This window comes from Aedes aegypti, chromosome 2 (assembly GCF_002204515.2).
Source record: "Aedes aegypti strain LVP_AGWG chromosome 2, AaegL5.0 Primary Assembly, whole genome shotgun sequence".
Classification (NCBI taxonomy): domain Eukaryota; kingdom Metazoa; phylum Arthropoda; class Insecta; order Diptera; family Culicidae; genus Aedes; species Aedes aegypti.
In genome coordinates this window covers 246,493,298-246,513,435 of record NC_035108.1, presented here as the reverse complement: position 1 = coordinate 246,513,435, position 20,138 = coordinate 246,493,298, and the positions used below count along the sequence as shown (strand labels likewise).

The window sequence follows — 20,138 nt, the reverse complement described above, 5'->3', positions numbered from 1 at the left end:
AAATCACGAGCCGTATTTATGGATCATGAGAGTTTGCAATCAATCATTCATTATGAAATGCTCAAATAAAATAAGTTAAAGGAAAAATTCTAACTTATCGAATTTGGTCAAATATAGCTTTTAAGCCTGAAAGTTAAACTGACTGTTTATTTGAATTAAATAAAAAAAAACTAATGCCATTTCCAGCTTATGAATAAATGTCACTTATGCGATTATTGATTTTACATAGCCCACTCATACAAATAGTGTATATAAGGCATCTAAAACATCATTGAACACGTTGAGGCGTTTTTAATAACGTTTGCCAACATTAACATTACGGGGCTATCAATTTAGAGCATTGTACAACCCTACGGAAAACTGCTTCGAAGTGGACCGTTCCGAAGTCTCGATGCCATATGGTCCCATAAGGATGATGTAATAACATTCTAATGATGTTTTCAAAACAAATTGATAAAAAATAAAATTTAAAATATGGGTTCCGATTTTGGCACGGTTCCGTTTTTGGCAACTGAAAATTTCGACTTTGTTGCCAAAAACGGAATCCCACTGTAATTTATTCAAAATTTTTCCTCATTTTTCTAAAAATTTCAATTTTGTTTGACCATAACTTCATGATTACTCAACCGATTCTAAATCTTTTTACATGATTTTGAAGCTTATTCAATTGGTTTTAAACCTTTCATACATCACATTTCACTAAAAAAATGTCTTGACCAAGTTGTTCAGCAAAAACTGAACAAAAACATGATTTTTTAACGAAAAATGCCAGTTTTTTTTAATGTTTTGCCAGTTAAATATTATTTCTAAAGCTGAAACTGGTTTTTCTCAATTGTTTAACCTCTGTTAATGACTTTGCAATAATTTTTAAAAAATTCTTCAACAAAAATATTTATACGATTGTAAAATATATATATGCACTATTCAACTCGTTATTAAGGCAAAATGCTTTAAAAATTTAAGTTTTATAGAAAAAATGCAATTTCCGGCGAAAAAAACTTAAATAATCAATAAAAATTTGATTTTTTCATTCAAAAATCATGTTTTTGGGTAGTTTTTGTTGAATAACTAAGTCAAAACCATTTTTTAGAAAAATATGTTGTATGAACAATTTAAAAACAAATAAATTTGCTTCAAAAACATGAAAAAAGATTCGAAATCGATTGAGTAGTTATGAAGTTATGGTCAAACAAAAATGATTTTTTTTAGTAAAATGAGGAAAAATTTGGATAAAAGTATTTTTAACTTAGACTAGTTTTGATTTTAGACAAATTCTATGTTCGACAAAGTTTTCACAAATTCAATTTCGAAGGTATTTGTATGTATGTATGTATGTAAGGGTAACCACTCATTGTTGCATGGCACAGCCGTTAGACAGTAGACTGTCCATTTTATATGATGTTATCCAGTTGATTGTTTCAGCTCTTTGCTATTATTTAAGGTTTACCTAAGGCATTCCAAACATTATAACCTAGATACTGGTCATCGATCTACCGGTCATTTCATCATACAAAAGGATGTCTCAATGAATGGGGTTTAAGGACCATCCCTCTATCAACAGTATGTTAGCGATAAGGAGTTGGCAATTCCACTCTCCTCATCCATATTGCTTCAATTGGGTGTCCTGTTTGATATATAATATATGAAAAATACGATTGGTGCTATTGATTAAGTTTTGTAATTATTTCACTTACCATTAAATTAAACCTTCCCAGAATAACGTTTACTTGTTTGAATTCCGTATTACATATTTAAAACATTGATTTGTACTTACAATACCTTTATTCTGGCAATGCACAATATGGTGATCTTCTCTCCTCTCTTCTTCAACTCCAGTCGTTCTGAATCGCATCATTTCTCATTCCTCCTTTTCCATTTCCAATGTTTGTATCTCGAGTTTTGGTCCTCATCTGAAGGCTCCCCATCCGAAATTTCGCTCTCCTCATTTTTATAAATTTCATCTAGTTTCTTTTTAATCCTTTCCCTGTCTTTTGATAGCTCCTCCCAACTACTTCTATTCATCTTCTGATACCTTTCAAAGTCCTGATCTAATGATTTCAGCCATGTTAAGGATGGTCTGTCTTCTTTCTTTTTATCAAATTTCAATTTGTATGCTAACTTCAGTGGATGTTTTTTTTTTCTCTTCGTCTTACATGACCAAAATAACTTATTCTTCCTACTCTTCTGTTAATGGTTTTTCCGTCTAATAATTTTCCAGCATTGAATTTTAAGTCTTTTGGTTTTTTACAATATTGATAAATATTCCTGAGTATAAGTTTCTCATAATTACCTATTTTTAACCTGCTTTTCTTAGTCATAACAGACACTTTAGTTCCGTATAACAAAGACGGTGCTATCACGGTCTTATACATTAACTTTCCTAATTCCCAGCTTGGCTTGAAAGTTTTGCAAAATTCTACTATTATTCTCGATGATTTCACTGCACTCAAACACCTTTGCTTACATGTAAGTTTACGATTTAACGTTGCAGTCAAACATATTCCTAGGTAAGCTAAAATGTCGCTCACTTTGAATATCTTATTATTTAAAAGAATCTACTTTGGGTGTTGAACTTTATAATTTGGATATCTAATTAAAACTTGACTTTTGTCGCGATTAATTTCAAGGCCTACTTTTGCGAGTTGCAATTCTAATTCATGCAATATTTTCTCTGCAAATTCAATTTCGAAGGTATTTATGCTAAAAGTTCCAAAATCGGTTGAAAAATAACAAAGTTATGTTTATTTCACTGAAGGTCATTTTTCATAACTTGAAAATTCACCTTCAAGACGCTTGCGCCACCTCTAAATGTTAATATTTTTGGCTCATATTTTTAGGTTTCTCTTTTAATGTGATTAGAATTCAGTAGAACATACGAATTTTTGCTTTTGAGAACTTTTGAAAAATAAGCCGCACCCTAATGTCGCTGCTATAGATTACATCCCCATTTTTGATGTTGTACATACTATACAAATTTCTCGTTTTTCTATTAGAAACAAGATGATTTCCTTAAGGTGTTCATTTTACCACCCCTTCCCCTGTCGGTATCGCGGTGAACGATGGTAACTCAAACGACGTGCAAAGATCAAATGAATCGCTGGAACCGTGAAACGAATCAGTAACTGTTCTGTATATTCTATTGTTGTACTTGCCGTTCGTAGGATGTTGGAAGACCCCTCCTCCAATCCCACACACAGGACCAGGACGACTGATGAACGTTGACAGCAAAGGCGCGATTGTGGTGGGTGGATTTGGGGCTTCCATGGAGCGTACTTCATTGCGTCGCAGTTCCTGGATGATTTGATGACGATTTATTGCACAGTTTAAGTCAAATTCATCACAGGAGTGTCCGAAGTAAGAACATCGTGGTTATTGAAGTTAAAAAACGTGGAGCTTTTGAGGGTAGTTGAGCGCCAAAATCTTCAAATACCCGAAACATAATACCTTCGGGCCAAGTAGCTGGGTCTAAGGCTTTGGATTTCAGATCAGCGTCAATTCCAATTTTAAATGACACGAATGTCAACGAGCTGATATCAACCCGGTGCTAGGCAGCCATGTTTTCGTGGTCAGCATCAAACTCAAGAGCAACAACGTACATTGGCCTAATCATATTAGGGATTTTTCCTCCAATACTAAAATGTGTTTCTAGCTAATCACATCAACCCAAATTGACTTGCTGTACTGCAATCCAATAGTTTGCAACCGTTTGTTTGTTCGAATAGCTGTTGTTATGCGGGAAAAGATTTTTTTCGGAGAAAAAGATTTCGCCATCATAGATTGTTATTCCTCAAACGGTTATTTGTTGACAAACATTGAGCTGTCAGTGGGAACCACTTCCCAGTAGGAACCAGAGATGTTTGCTCGTTATTTTTCAATGGGGTTGTATAGGCGGTGTCAGGAGGCTGGCTGATATCCTTTCCCTTTGGAACTATTTTTACAACAGTAGGGTCTGCTTCTATTTACAAATTGGCTTTTACCATTGCCATTATAGCATCGAAAGAAACATCCAGTAGAATCCGAGATATGTAAAGCCAAAATTTGGTATCCTGTTGTTCGACGTAGGTAGGAACGGCGACTACGTTAGCGAGATTGTTTAGCGCCAGTTTTACAAGCCTCAGTTACCCGAGTTTCATTCTGCTTCTCGTGTTTGCGCTTAAACTGCATGCGTTGACCTACAACAGGCCATCTGCTGCGTGCGACTGGGGTCAAAGAAGATGTAGTTTTAGTGGCCATCTGTAGAATTTCCGTTCGGATCTCGGTAATTCGTGATCAAACGTCAACATCCCACCGCAAAATCGCTAGTGTTTGGAGGTGATTTTAACCTCCAAATTGCCAAATAACCTCCAAATCATCACCTCCAAGTTAGTTCTAATAATCTCCGTTATATGAAATATGGTGGCGCGTCGATCGTCGCAAGTTTATCGTTAAACAGTCAATAGCGGTTGTCAGCGACAATAGTGGCGAATCATCGTTTTGTGGTACAGAGATTGCTCGAAAATGTGAGTTTTCGAACAATTCCGCACATTTATCACACATCCAGAATAAATTCTTTTTGTGCGACGTGAAATACGACTGCAAAGCGCGAGTCACAGTTGTGCAATTCATGTGGAATGCAGATTCGCAGTAACCACGACAGATAATTAGATCAAGTGCAGTTAATTGCTTCAGCACATTTGCCGCATGATTTTGCCATTTCTGCGTTCACGCGTATGGGATGTGAGCAAACGCCTTTTATTATGCACGTACGGTGTTGGAGAAGCAGACAAGCGTATTCAGGTATCAGAAGGCCGGCTCCAGAGGCACGTTCCCCGCCATTTGGGAGATTTGTGCCATCGCCATATTTGAGCCTATTTCATCATCTACCCGATGGGAGAGGAAAGGGAAGGGAAAGATGAGAGGAAATAGGAGTGGGGTCCCTTGAAGAGGGAAAATCGCATAAGCGAATTGAGAGCATGTAGCTCCATACCACAATGGGTTCGAACAGCGCCCTAAAAACGACACTGCAAAACGCATGAGTGTAAAGAGAGCCTATAGCTCATTACCACAGCGGGTTAAGAATAACAGAATGTCCTGAAGATTCAGGTTTCTGAAATCCGTTTCACTTAATAAGTGTTAACCAACCCAGTAAACACAAGATCTTATATAATAGGATATAAGAGTACAAATGTGGAGGCGATATACGTACATTTTGCATGTAGCGTAATGGCGCATGTACGTATATCGCCTCCACTTTTGTACTCATATGCGCTATCGTATACGAGTTTGTGTTTACTGGGAAGTAAATGGAATCGCAATTACGCGAAGACTGGATAGTTACATATCAGGTGATAAGAAGTTCCTTAATCGGAATCACAACTATCACACACAAATATATCAACACACTGAATATTTGCCATGTGATAGTTGAGTCGGCAGTGGCCAGTCAAGATTGTTACCAAGAGACTGCAATTCTGCTTCGGCAGATTTGTTAAATACTTTGCCACCTTTGGGATGGCTCAGTAATGTACAATTTTGTTTGAAGACATAACTCAAAATTATTCCATTATTGCTGGTGCTGAGTTGCCGCCCAAGAATTTCTGAAGCACTTCGAAATTGGAATAGCTGCCTGAAAGCCAATGAAGTCATGCGATGCTCCATTGCGAGCTAATCCATAAGCCAATTCATTCATTCATATAAGTTTTACAGAGTTCACTGAATTCAGTTCCTCAAATTGAGTTCGACGTGCGATAACAAGCTAAGACCTTGAGTTGGCCTAGGCAAGAGCTTTAAAAGCAGCCTGACTATCTGACATATTCCTTTACAAATAGCCAGACGTCAACTCGTCCCGCGAAGGGAGTTGTGAGGAACAAAGTGACAAGCAATTGTGGGATTCACTCGAAGTAAGGACAATTGTGTCCCTATTCACCGGAAGTGGAAACATTCAAATCACTAGGATTTCCAATGGACGGAGAGAATTCATAGAATTTGGTCACAATCAAATCCCAGTTTGTGGAGTATAACAAATGCAAAGTTTGCGAATTTACATTCATATGTTCATATAGAGATGTAGCGATGATCAGATAATGATTCATCATCTGATACATGCCAATTCGTCAACTCGTGACTGATTCTGTTCAAGCAGAGCATTATGTCTAACACTTCTTCTCTAGCAGATACCATGAAGGTTGGGCGATTCCCTAAAATAAGTAATCCAAGATTTGAACTACTTAAGCATTCCATCAGACTGGAGCTTTTCAAATTGATATCTGAGCTGCACCAGATGATGTGATGAGTATCAGCATCACTACCCACAAATTAGCAGAAGGCCTTTTCATAGGCAGAGAACGACAATTCGTTTGAAATCATCCATTGGGGATGGTTCATCATGTGGTAAATACACCACAAAACGAAAGACGTATTTCCTTTTGAGGTCACCAACAGAAATATCAATTGTGACAGCACATACATCTCTGGTTGTTAACTCAGAAATAAGTGTAGCAACGTCAGCGCTATTTACGAGCACGCATGCACGAGGTATAGCTCGCGAGTTTGCCATTTCATGTTTATGAAAGTAACAAAAACTGGGTCCACAAGGTTACCTAGATAAAAGTTCACAAAAGTAAGATTTTTGCGCCATTTGAACTGTACCATTTGCATGAGTCTACAAAGATTGATCGTTGCTGATATTTTATGCTGAAGATTGGTCTAACTAAGCTATCCTAACCGTAGCCACTACCCAAACTAGGCAGGATTAAGCTTTTCGCAATCTCAGAACGAAAAAGACCAGCAGCGAAAAAACCAGATCGGTATCTCTTAAAAGTCGCCAAAAGCGAAAAGCACAGACTACACTGTGTAATACGCATAATGCGAAACCATAGAGGTGAAAATTTAAACTAAATTACAACGTATTAATAATCCCACCCTTATTTAGCCTCAGGCTTGATACTGAAGAAGGGCAGCCGATTATCTCGGAGAAGCACAAGGTCACCTGCATCATTGCTCCGGGTAGCACACGAAGGGCATAATACTGTAGAGGGCGCCCTGGTACTCCACAGGCTCCGTTTGCGGTTAGGTTTTATTTAGACCCTCCTAACCATTCATTCTTAGGCACGGTAAGCTTAATGCCGCATGAATTAGGGGTCACCTGTTAGGTGGACTTTTACCATCGGAACAGGCAGTCCGTAGTGTTAATTCTTAGCCAATTGAAACAACCGCTACCGACACTACACGGCTATCTAGGCTGATCGGGAAAAGGAAATTAAAATTGATGATTAACTCCTGACGTTCCCAAACAGCCTCCGACGTGTGCGACGTGAAATACGACTGCAAAGCGCGAGTCACAGTTGTGCAATTCATGTGGAATGCAAATTCGCAGTAACCACGACAGATAACTAGATCAAGTGCAGTTAATTGCTTCAGCACATTTGCCGCATGATTTTGTCATTTCTGCGTCCACGCGTATGGGATGTGAGCAAACTCCTTTTATTATGCACGTACGGTGTTGGAGAAGCTGTTACAGTTAAGGTCCTTTACCCTATGAGAGAGGCTCTAGTTGGTAGAGAAGGTGAGCGCCCCAAGTGAGTACCCAACACTATGAAACAGCAAACATCTCTCATACTGCTGTTCGTCATGAACTTTTAGGGTTCATTCATTTATTTCATAACGCTGAAATTGACCATTTTGGACACCCACCCACCCCCTTGTAACGCTTTTTGTATGAATATCATTCAGTTTTTGTATGGGCCGTAACATCGTTAGGACACCCACCCACCCCCTCCGGCGTTATGAAATTTGTGAATGGGCCCTTAGAGAGAAACAATCTAGATTATTATTGAGATCGTAAATTGATTTTGATTATATTATTTTTCTCAAAAATAGTTCAGATTATGCTTAATCCACTGTAAAAACTTTCCTAAAAATATGTTTAGCTATTCCAAACCATATATATATATTTAAGATGGAAGCCTTTGATTAAGACACTCAAACTCCAAATAAAGAAACGGTCAAGTTGAATGCACCAAAATTATATTATACCCACTAGGCATACACTTAAGCTACACATATCTGGATCGGGGAATTAAAGGAAAATGGACAAATCGGAATCAAGAAAGGGAAAGAAAAGGTTTTTTTTTTGGAAAAAGGGAAAAGAGGAGGTTTGCTACCGGTCCGAATCCACTCGAGAGGTCTTTTCCACTTAAACCGTCAAGGTGTTAAGAAGTCCAGCCTAATCAGTGACAGTTTATTAACTCACGTTATATAGTAGTGCTTTGGCCAAAGATAGTGTGTCAGCATAAAGAGAAGAGTGGAAGAAGAAGACTAAGTGTAGACCAGAATAAGAATCAGGTATGAGAATTGAGTGTGGATTCGGTAGCAAAACCCTATACGAGACCCTTTTTCCGGCTTCCACATGTAGGACCTTTTATATCCTGTAAATAAAATAAAAAATAATAAGTTAATCAGTCCACAGTCCGGGAAGTCTGCCTTCTGCGCCTACGGTAGTCAGTATTTATAGCTCAGAAATCCCGTAGGTATGGACAAGTAAAAGGTACCAAAATCATAAGGAATATCACTTGAGATAGGTAGACATTACAGTCCTTTCCCCTTTAGAAACTTTCTAATAACTCTTCAAAAAGCCGCCTTCACGTTACAACAACTCATACAACGAACAATCGAAAATATACCCAAAAAATTCCAAAACTGTAACTTCAAATGACTAGAACAAGAAATTCAAATAATTGGATTCATGCTGCTCTGCTCAACATTATATTTGACAACTTCGTCAACACTAAAGAACAATTTCGTCCATCTCAATATAGCAATCGCTTCACAAAAAACAACTATGTTCACAATATACGACAATTTCGTCAGCTCTGAAGAACAATTTAGTTCAACTCAAATTGGCAATTTCACCACACTCAAATAAATAAAATTGGTAATTTCACCACACTCAAATAAATAAAATTGGCAAACTCGCCACCTCAAAGAAAAACGATAATCGCCAAGACACGTTTCCATGATCCTCGTCGCCACTTTTATATCCTGTAAATAAAATAAAAAATAATAAGTTAATCAGTCCACAGTCCGGGAAGTCTGCCTTCTGCGCCTACGGTAGTCAGTATTTATAGCTCAGAAATCCCGTAGGTATGGACAAGTAAAAGGTACCAAAATCATAAGGAATATCACTTGAGATAGGTAGACATTACAGGACCCATTGGGATTAATTCCTCGACCCCCTTCGCCACCCAAGGCCGCCGCTGGGTTCCCAGTGTTTGCGATTGCCCGTGGATCGGCACGTGCCACCCGCCCGCCTTGGAATGGCCAACGATTACACTGCGAAACACGGTTTTGTCTCAAGCACCAAAATACCGCCATTAACTTCATTATGGATTGCTGAATCCATTGCCATTTTCAGAAATATCATAGCACGTCTAGTTTTTGAGATATTAGCTGTTGAAAATGCTATATTTGACTATTTCAGCCAACTTGCATGCAAGTTTGCCAGCTTACAGTGGCTCAATTTCATTTTCGTACGGGGCACTGTTTTCATATCAAGTTGGTATAAAACTATTAAATGGTGCATGGACTTCGATATACTTTATCAATAATTAAGGTTATAGGTGTCATCTATTGTTTGGCAATGACAAACTGTATTCATTTGCTTAAATCTTTGGAATAATGGAAAAGTATTGAGATTGTGTCTATAATTGACCCAATTCCATATTCGTACACCTAACAAAAAAGAAACATACAGCATTCAAAACTAATTTTTAATGAACTAGATGAATACTTAAGCTCTTCGTTGTGTTGTTCAGATGCAGTAGAATACATTTGGAAAATTTATAAACGGATATATTTGAAACTTAAGTAAATTTAAGAAAAATACCAGTTTTCCCATGTTTTTTGCTAAAATATTCGGTAAGTCGAACAATAAATTGCATTTTTTTCATCATCACTTCCTTAAGAATGATAATTGCGAATATTGCACAAGTTTCAAAAAATTATAATCAGTTTTAGAGTAGCTAAGAGTGGATATCGACAACTTATACTTTTGAATCTTAGGTAATAAAATATTTATAACAAATCCAAAACCAAAAATTTTAGTCAATTCCTTTATGTTTGGCTCCTAAATGTATATACATAATCCATAGTTAATGTTCCTATCAAAACATTGCGTAATTATCATTTTTAATTTACATTTTACTACCAAACATGATTATAGAGATTTATAGAATAAATATTATTGCCATAACCGCAACACAAACGTGTTTTTAAAATGATGAAAACAACAGGATATATTCTATTAAATAGTGTATCGATGCTTTCTGCTCATTCAAGTTATTTTGTATTTTTCTTATAAAATCAATAAATTGCAAAATAGGGAGCTATTTTGAATATAATTTAAATATTATTTCAAAGATAATTGAATATTACGATGACATCAATTATGTGGAGGTATGTACAGCGTAGTTTAGGGTACTTTATTGTAAAATGAAGTTCGTAGTTCAAATTATTTTTACAGTCAAATTCGAAATTAACATTTACCTGTTGTTTAGAATGAAAATTTGGTTTACATTGATTAAAAATATCATTTTAGAAGAGTTTTGAACTTATGGCACAACAATTTTCTGAACTCAAAAGGGATAAAAACTGTTTATGATTTCTGTAAAGTGTATATCGTCCCCTTAATGCTACAACTAGATAACTCGAAAATCAAAATTTTGGGATGTGCAACTTTGAAAATAAGACCGTTTTACAAGGTGACGGTTAATCGCAGAGGATATGGTTCAAAAATAAACTTTAACTTGTGTATTTTGAATCACACGCTTATGAGCTGTAGGTATTTTACAGATCTAATTAAGAAAAAAGTTTTGGCATATTGAAGTCAAAAATTTCAAATTTCGAGTTATCTAGTTGTAGCATCAATGGGACGATATATTTCAACTAAATTTCTATCAGAGCTTACGAGTATAATCTATAGATTGGATCCAATGACAAAAATAAACGTTATTGTTCGAATTATTGGATTTTATAGCAAAAATCATTGGAAAACTGGCATTTCTCATAATTTTACCTAAATTTTATATATGTCCACTAATAAATTGTCCAAATGTATATCACTACATCTGAACATCATAATAAAGCACTTCAGTAATCAAATAGAGCTTCTAAATTTAGTTTTGAACGTTGTGCGTTTGAATTTTGGTAGGTGTACGAATATGGAATTGGGTGAATTTTAGACATCAATTCAATACTTTTCTATTAATCCAAAGATGAATGTAAATGGAAACATTTTGTGATTGGCAAACAATAGATGACACCTATTACCTTCAATGTGGATAAAGTATTTGTAGCTCAATACTTCATTTAATAGTTTTTTACTAACTTGATGTATCCTGTACGAATATGAAATTGAGCCACTGTATATGGCAATTTATTTGCTTAATTTGCATCAGAACTCAAACTTCATATGTACAAAAATATTTATAAACAAAGTTCATAATACTTCCGATGCTTAAAAATTATTTTTTGTTAATTTAGAAAAGTATTGTATTTTGCCATATAAGAGAAACGAAGAATTTTGTATGGAGACTGTAAGCATGTTGAAAAAATCGATTTAATCTAAACTCAACCGTGCAATTTCAACCAAATTATATCTGAAATGAAAGTTAAAGTCCTATTTTGTATGCTTGGTGGAAAAGTCCTAAAAATTTTGGATAATCATTCTTTAATTTTTATGTAAACATCAATAAAACCAGTTTTTTATGCAACTTTGGCGACCTATGGCTAAAAAATGTGACGTACTGGAAAATTTCTGAGAACGGCATCAGATTCAGCAGCCCCAAATCTACTAGAGACATATAATTCGATCCTTGAGACACGCAAAAATGTCATTTTTGTTACGCTGTGTTATTAAGAAGGATCGAGCGACCACCCAGCATCATCTCGCCTATCAACCTGCGAGTGCCCAGAATCGTGTCTCGCATCTTCGTTGCTGAGAAGCCTGGTGCGCGCCTCCGACCGCATGCCCCATCGTGGATGAGAACGCCACCCACCGTCGTCACCAAGCCAGTCACCGTCCGTCAGCTCCCGTCGTCACCGCCCGACACACCGGCCCTCAGACACACATACAAGAATATTGTAAGTAGGAGAGCAATAAAAATATCAGTGTAGTAGAGTAGGAGACCTCGTGTTTTGCCTTCTTGATCAGTTTTCCCACGTTCATGCCGACCCTGAGAGAAAGAGAGTCAGTATCTCGAGACAGAGTCGAGAGGGTAACAAAGCAGACAAGCGTATTACGTGTGATGGTTGTTGAACATCCACAACGGCTACGGAATGCCGTGCAAGCTTGCGTGCAAAAATCAATTTTTTAGTGATCACCACAAGATGTCGCTGTTCGCAGAAAAATGGGCGTGGGTTGATGGAAGAGCTCTTTACTGAATCGCTATAGGGTAGATGTACCAATAGTGGAAGTACTAAGCACAATTGAACTTCATTTAACCGCCTAAATTCAAGAAGCGCAATTAATGTACATGTTAATGTTGTAACGGGAAGTAACGACCATTGACTTTATGAGAAAAATGATTTCATCGCAGTAATCCTCGGCATGTCAGTGAAAAACAATACCTCCACTATTGGTACACTGTTCCTTTAGTTGCGGTATGTTTTTAATTTGTGTTCCTATAGTTGCGGTATCCGTTGTTTTCTTATGGGATCCTCCACTATAGGAACACTTTACCGCAACTATTGGTACAAGCAAGAACAGTTTTAGCAATTTTAATGATATTTCATCAGTTTTAAAGCAATTTGAACGCTCTTTTCAACTATTCCGTGAACAACAAGCCAATACGTTGATTGGCAGTGTCGGTACTGTGGCTAATGTAATAAAATCAGTGAAAACTGCACTACCGCAACTATAGGAACACCCACAACTAAGGGAACACTTACCCTAAACACTTTTTAAAAACACAAAACACAGCACTTTCAGGGCAGAATATCACAAAACTCCACTAATATGGGTCGAATAGTGCAAAACGCTATACTTCCCCTTGGAAGTTTTGGTAGTTTGTCCTTCCGATTCTCCTGCCTCTCAGTTGGGACTTCTGTTGCTTCGTTTCTCGTTTCTACTGAATGCTGGCCGATAGGACGTTCGGCCTTTGCCAGACTGACGTGTCCTTACAGATCTTGATCTGCTCCCAGTACATTTCTGAAAAGTATGGACCTATGCACGAGTTCACTATTTGACGTTTTAGCGGTGCCGTGTTATTTATGTGACCATGGAAACCAGTGAATTCGGCACCGCTCAAACGTCAAATTAGTGAACTCGTGCATCGATCCATTGGTAGAATACTTTTTTATAAAGGTTGCTTTGATCCATCTAGCATGAAGGTGGGGATTATGGTTTTTATTCGTCATCAAACGTCAACATCCCACCGCAAAATCGCTAGTGTTTGGAGGGGATTTTAACCTCCAAATTGCCAAATAACCTCCAAATCATCACCTCCAAGTTAGTTCTAATACCTTCCATTATATGAAATATGGTGGCGCGTCGATCGTTACAAGTTTATCGTTAAACAGTCAATACAACACTTCATCCCCAGCCAACAGTACATCTCAGGGGGGGTATACGCAACGAGGTGCGCCTACCGTTCATGTTTTGTGGGTGTATTCGTTTGGCTCACAACGCTGCTAGGCATCCCGATGTTTGAGTGTTGAAATGCATCAGCATTTGCTGTCTGGCATGGCCCGCGTTTCGACCTGTGCTGTTTGGGTCGGTCCGCGTGAGAGATGATGCTGTTTGGGCCGGCCCGCCGAGAGATGATTGTTAGGCGAGCTTTGTTTGTAGTTGTCAGCCGTACACCCACCCTGGTACATCTCGCGCATCATTCACTGAGAAAAATCTACACGCCAAGGTCGTGTGTTTTACTTATAGATTTGCGCAATGAGGAAAACCACATGACTTGAGTGTGGTAGCCATATGGATTTCGTCATGTTGTCAGTTCGAGTGCACTAAAATACTTCCAATTGCAAATGTGTTGGCGGTGCTCAAGGTGAAAATGAATCGAAGCCAAACATCAAATTTTCAAGAGCACGAATCTGGAGAACCAAACATTCGTTTGAGCTGAAATCTTGGTTAATCGATTGGTCACTAGCTGGTGGTGAGCAATCGATTAAGTTTCCAGCTCAAACGGGTGATCGGTTCTCCAGTTTTGTGCTCTTGAAAGTTTGAGGTTTGGCTTCGATTCGTTTTCACCTTAAGGTGCAAGAGTATGCGTGTGCTCCCGATAAAGTGAAACGCGAAACGTGACTGAAAATGATACACACCAACAACTTCTCGGCACGATTTGCCAAGGGTTCGACACACTACTCGTGTCAACACCGAAGCTCCATCAGTCTTGGGGATAGTTGGTTTTCATAGCTACCTCGATGATCCCTTGGATCGTATTTGCACTGGCTTTGTGTTCTGTAACTCGATGGTCCTTTCAATTTGAGTTATGTAGAGTTGACTGTACTTAGAAAGATGGCGTCTTCGGTAAAGTTGGTCAAAATTTTATCACAATCGTGGCGCTAGTGAATATGGATCTTTGGTTTGGTTTATTTTTTTTTTTAAATAAAACATTTCGAGAACTTCTTGCTTGTATAAGGATTTTGTGGGAACATAAGTTTTGATAACAATTTTGGGGCTTAAGTATAATTGTGGAATACATTGATGATTATGGTTATTAAGACTTTATCGAAGTAACCGAACAGATAACCCAGAGCCCAGAAGGTCCTATTATTGAGGAAAATAATTTGCAATGGATTAAAAATCAGTGTATTAATCCACAGGAAGTTTATTGCCACAGTTGCATGATAAGCTTGTTTGTACTGGAAGTCGCATTCGATTGAATTGATTTACGACAGAAGAGATGGTCGTAAAAATGCGATTGTACTGCAAGGAGTTTCCACCACCAAAACAAGTGCAAGTGGGCACCGATAACGATAATGTTCCTTATTTACTCACCCTTTTAGAACGGTAAATAGGTATTCAATATCGTTACGAGAATTAGAGATAACCTATCGCATAAACCTGCGTTGCACGATTTATTTATCGCTCTGCCTTTGAAGCTGATCTCCAGCGATAAGATCGAAATTCTTTATTGTTCTAGTCTGCTGGGTTACGGTGTTTGCGTGATTAGACGGACAGAATGGACATCGCACCAATGCCACGGCTACGGAATTTCAGTGTTTTGAAGACAATCGCGGTGCGACCTGGGTGTCCCTTTCTCTGGTAGCGAATTGCCAAATATTGGAACAACAATTAACGAATAAGTTCACTGGACTATTCAAGCACAGGTGAGAGATTTATAGAAATAGATTGTATTGTATTCTGCGTTCAGTAAATGTTTTTTATCATATTGGCGATAAGACAATATATCTGTGGGTTTCCCAATTATGAGTCAAATAGTCGTATCAATCACGTTTATAGGTACAGTCGAAGTTCGTATAATATTGAACGGATCAAAAAGTGTTGCTACATTGTGAAGTTGTCACCAGGAAAGATGTTTTTATAAGTAGCTTCGACTATAATTACCATTACTTTAAGGTGAAATATATCGGAATTCGAAGATAGCAGTTACACAATCACCGACTAGTTATCTTGTCAAGGAAATTCCTCCAGAGAGCCCCAATTGAAATGGCATTTCTTCTGAATTGCGTTCTGCGATCAATGAAATATGATTTTCTTGGCCATTTTATGCAAGTAATTTCCCACGCATCGAGATAGGCGATTACTTTTCTTGTCAGCAGCATATCAACCTTCAGCCATTAAAACTTCGAAAGCAATGTTTCTCGGATGTGCCATTGGATCATGCTTGTACGTTGTCTATAGAGTTAAGTTACAGTCTGTGCAGCTAAACGGTTGAAGACGGTTTCCGTGTCTTTTTAAAATGCATACAATGCTTACAAAGCATACCAATCTATTCAACATTAAATAAAATGTTCTGTTTTAAACTTTGGGATAGTGTAAAAACAGTCGTGGAGTCGTTATGCCAAAAAGAAAAAAATAAGTACCATAAGTTTTATTGTTTCGTCTGAATTCAATTCATATTCTATTGTAATGTTTCTGATTATTTTGCGGAACATTTTTCCGACTGATTGCCTTCTTGTGTAGTAAAACATCTAATTGCAAGCTCGTAATTGCAAAGCGTTTCTGACGCACACGGTATTGAAATGCTTCAAAATCGAGCAAGTTTATCAATTTCTAAGTTGCTTGATTGTCTTTATCTCTGACGCGAAAGATTAAATTTAGATCGACATTTTCTAGCGTATCAATTATCTGGCAAAACTCTCTCCTCACCAAATTAAATTTGAAATCTGATTTTGCTTACAGCAGTTTTTTTTTCCAAACACAAGGAAACTCATTTCACAGTGCGTATCGTTTTCTTGTGCTGTGCGCACACAAAAAGTTTCTGTTGATTGAAGTACTGATACTATCTAAAGCAATAAAACAGTGTGAAATGAATAATGTTGAAAATGTTATAGATATGAGCAATTTAGTCAAATTATACAAACAACAAACCGAATATCTTCTATGCCACGATATTTATTTATTTTTTCTACCAGGATATTTGATTCATGTGAAAAAGTAAAGGTTTCCGCCAATGATGGTCAGTATTTCCGAATTTGCTGTTTCTGGGCATCTTGAACTCCATTAGAGAAATCAATGTTTAAACGCAAAGAATGGAAACTGTCGCGGAACAAGCCAATCGTGACAAGCCTTACAAAATTTTCGGAGGACTTATACAAAAAACGTGACATTGGTATATGATATGTAGAAGGTCATGATCAGAATCAAAATCAGCGTGAATAACCATTTGGCAACGAAGTCAACACCAAATTCCATGAGCTATGTTTTACATTACAATCACCAATAGAGTCCTAAAATGTTTAATGAAATTCGCTTAGTCGACAAAAACACCACTGGGCTTTTAGTTTTAACACTGGGGTTGTTCCTATCTGACATTTCGGAGAGGACACGGAAAACACCCGAAATTTGAGTTTAAGCCAAGGGGTGTGACAAAATCTATTGAAAACATAAAAAAATGTTTTTTGGGCTTAGACAAACGAAAAACATTATAAAATTGACTGTTTAACGATAAACTTGCGACGATCGACGCGCCACCATATTTCATATAACGGAGGTTATTAGAACTAACTTGGAGAAGATGTTTTGGAGGTTATTTGGCAATTTGGAGGTTAAAATCACCTCCAAACACTAGCAATTTTGCGGTGGGATGTTGACGTTTGATCACGAATTGAGTAAACATGTGTTTTTGTCCTAAACTTAAGCGTTTGGCACGAATATTGGGACAGGGCTTTAGGACCCTATTTTCATTGGAATTTTCGCGATAGAATAGAAGCTTTATGCGGTTACGTATAGGATAGAAATTTGGAGGGGAGCAACTGAAATTACCTACTACATTTGGCATTAGAATTAGATTGGGTAAATCCATTTGAAATTAAAAGATTCGAACGGCTACCCGACGGAAGAAAATCAGCATGATTATAATTTACCTGATGGGTATGATTATTAGGCAAGGATAATTGTTGGAGTTTCTGCCTGATGAATTTCAGCTACGAAAAACGTTGCGTTTATCTACCTGGTACGAGTCTCAACGATTCGTTTGCGCTAGTTTTAGTTTCAGCATCTTGCGGGCCAGGCAGTAATGACTTCTGATTGGTTGGAGAATTAATGGTGTCTGAAATTATTCTAATGCAGTCGCATCTGCGCGTAGCGTATTCTACTTTTATCTCTCTTTTTAACTATTTCGTTCGCACTATTGGCAGCACGGTTAGTTTCAGTTTGAGCGTTCAGTCAGGCAGTAATGTTTGTAAACAAAACGGCCAACAAGTTAAAGATGGCCTCCTAGCCACTTTCGCCAAGTCAGATAACCTTACTCTGGCTCAGTGTTGACCAGACTCATTTCCCCGAAATTCGAATTGTGAAGCCATATGAACTGTTATAACTGTGCGTTGTATTCCTGAGATGGAGGGGGAGGTGGTTGGGCTTGAGTGTTGCACATGGGATTCGACAGTTTCGATCTCGGTGGGCCGCAATTCAAGTTTCGGTGAAATGATTCGCACTCACTCATTTCATTTCACCGAAACTTGAATTGTGGCTCTCTGGGATCAAAATTGATCGATTTTGTGTGCAGTACTCAAGCTTAACCATCTGCTTTTCTATCTTAGAAGGATAGAGCATGGTTGTAGTAGATCGTGGCTTCGTAGTTCGGAAAATGTTATTTTCGGGGAAATGAGTCTGAACAACACTGCTCTGGCTACAGAGTAGGTGGTAGTTGGTCCCTAGTGATTTATCCTACCTCCGTTCTGGTCACGATCTTCAGATTATCGTGATTCGTCAACATTCGTATTGATAAAGTGGAGGGACATGGTTGAAATGGAGTTTAAAAGAAACGAATGTCAGAACAGGTATCCACCGGCGACGCCAAACGGACCAACGTAATGTGGTGTAATTTGGGATTTGTGGATTGAATACTGATATTTTTTGCCAAGCATCAATATGGGTGACTTTCGAGGATAGCGAAACGTAAGAGGGGTTAGGACAAGGTTGTGGATTTACTGGGTAAATCCATCACATTGGGGTTATGACTCTGTGTCTTGTCAGGAATAGGGTCTGATTGGTATGGTAGTATGCAATAGAGTTCGGAATTGATAGACAGACTTTGAGGAAAGAAGTTTTGAACGTAAGGCAGCAGCACCTTGGATCTTGGAGGGCGCAGGTCTGGAGAGTTGGGCAGCTGTTCATACTAGGTTACATTACGTAGAAAGTGGAATCTGTTTTGCCGTGCACAAATTATGGGAAGTATTTGAAAATGTTTTCTTGTTCAGATTGGGTAACGCAAGAGAGGATTTTTAGCTCTGCGTTATATTAGGAGGATATTATAGTGCATGGTCTACTGATGACTGTGTATTTTAAGGGTGATCGAATGAAAGCTTTGTTGAGTAAAGTTACCGTTGAATTTTTGCAGTTCGTAATTGTTTTGAAATGTTTGTCGGACAATAAGAAAATTTTCTAGGGTATTTGTTTGGATGCTAATGCATTATATTGATAAATCTAATTGTTCGTATCACACGCGAAGCATAGCATAACCCAATGTATAATGAAATTAGGTTCGAAGAAAGGATTAATATTTGATCACTTAAACTTTACGCTGCAAGATATTCTTAACCCTCTAATACCCAAATTTTTATTTTCGATCTAAATATCATTTTTAGTTATCTAAAATCGTTCTAAACACGTTTTGGGCAATGATTTATTTTTATTCGCAAATCTATGGATTTCGGTTTTTGATTTTTATAATTTTTATTTTTGAACATCCCTACCCTTTTTCATTTTTTCTTGAAGCCTCTTCTAGTAACTGATTTTTGACAATAATAAAAATTCAAATTTTTACGCTAGTTTTAAAAATATTAAATTTTTAATATTTCTCTGGAAATATTTTTATTTTCCGAGTATTTATCGGAAAAACAGGTTTAAAATTATTTGAACACCACCAAGCTCTTCTTTTGTGATAGGTTGATCGTAGAAAAATATAAAAGGTACGATTTTTTATATCACACGTTAAATGAACCCCGGGTATTTGTAGGTTATATAAGAATACAATTTTTCAAACAATTTTCAAAAATACAAAAAAGTTTCAAAAGTCATAAAAAACTTATCTTATATGCGTGTTATGAGTCAAGGTTTTAGCCAAAAATAAAATCATTTCGATTTCCGAGCTACGAAAAAATACACAAAATTCCAAAGTGTACCCCGTCTAAAGGCGGGGTTGGGTATTAGAGGGTTAATCGTTTTTCTTTTCTTCTGATGTACAGGAATAACTGGTATTTTTAGCTAAAATAATGAACAATCATACGCATAGAGCCTACGGGTCATGCAGTTAGGATTGAAATTAAAATAATATTGTGCATTTCTTTCACACCACAGGTTTATCGTAGAAGTTTTTACATGTGCGGAGGCGTTGGTAGAGGTGCGCGATTGCGTCGAGTCGGGTCGGTGTTTTCAGCGGACTCATTTTTCGCAAATCGAAGAATGAGTGCTCTGAGGGCATCAACATGATTCGATGAGGTCCCACACTTTTATTTGCGCTTTTGCACTT

At 37.5% G+C, this 20,138-nt stretch overlaps 1 protein-coding gene across 1 annotated transcript in view; it reads left to right on the top strand.

Annotated features, from left to right (window-relative positions):
• Positions 1-15,158: 15,158 nt before the first annotated feature.
• Positions 15,159-20,138, top strand: part of LOC5571939 (protein peste) — a 32,532-nt gene continuing 27,552 nt past the window's right edge. Inside the window, exon 1 of the mRNA XM_001659993.3 lies at positions 15,159-15,312. The gene's annotated coding sequence lies outside the window, so the exon portion shown is untranslated. The remainder of the gene's footprint in view (positions 15,313-20,138) is intronic.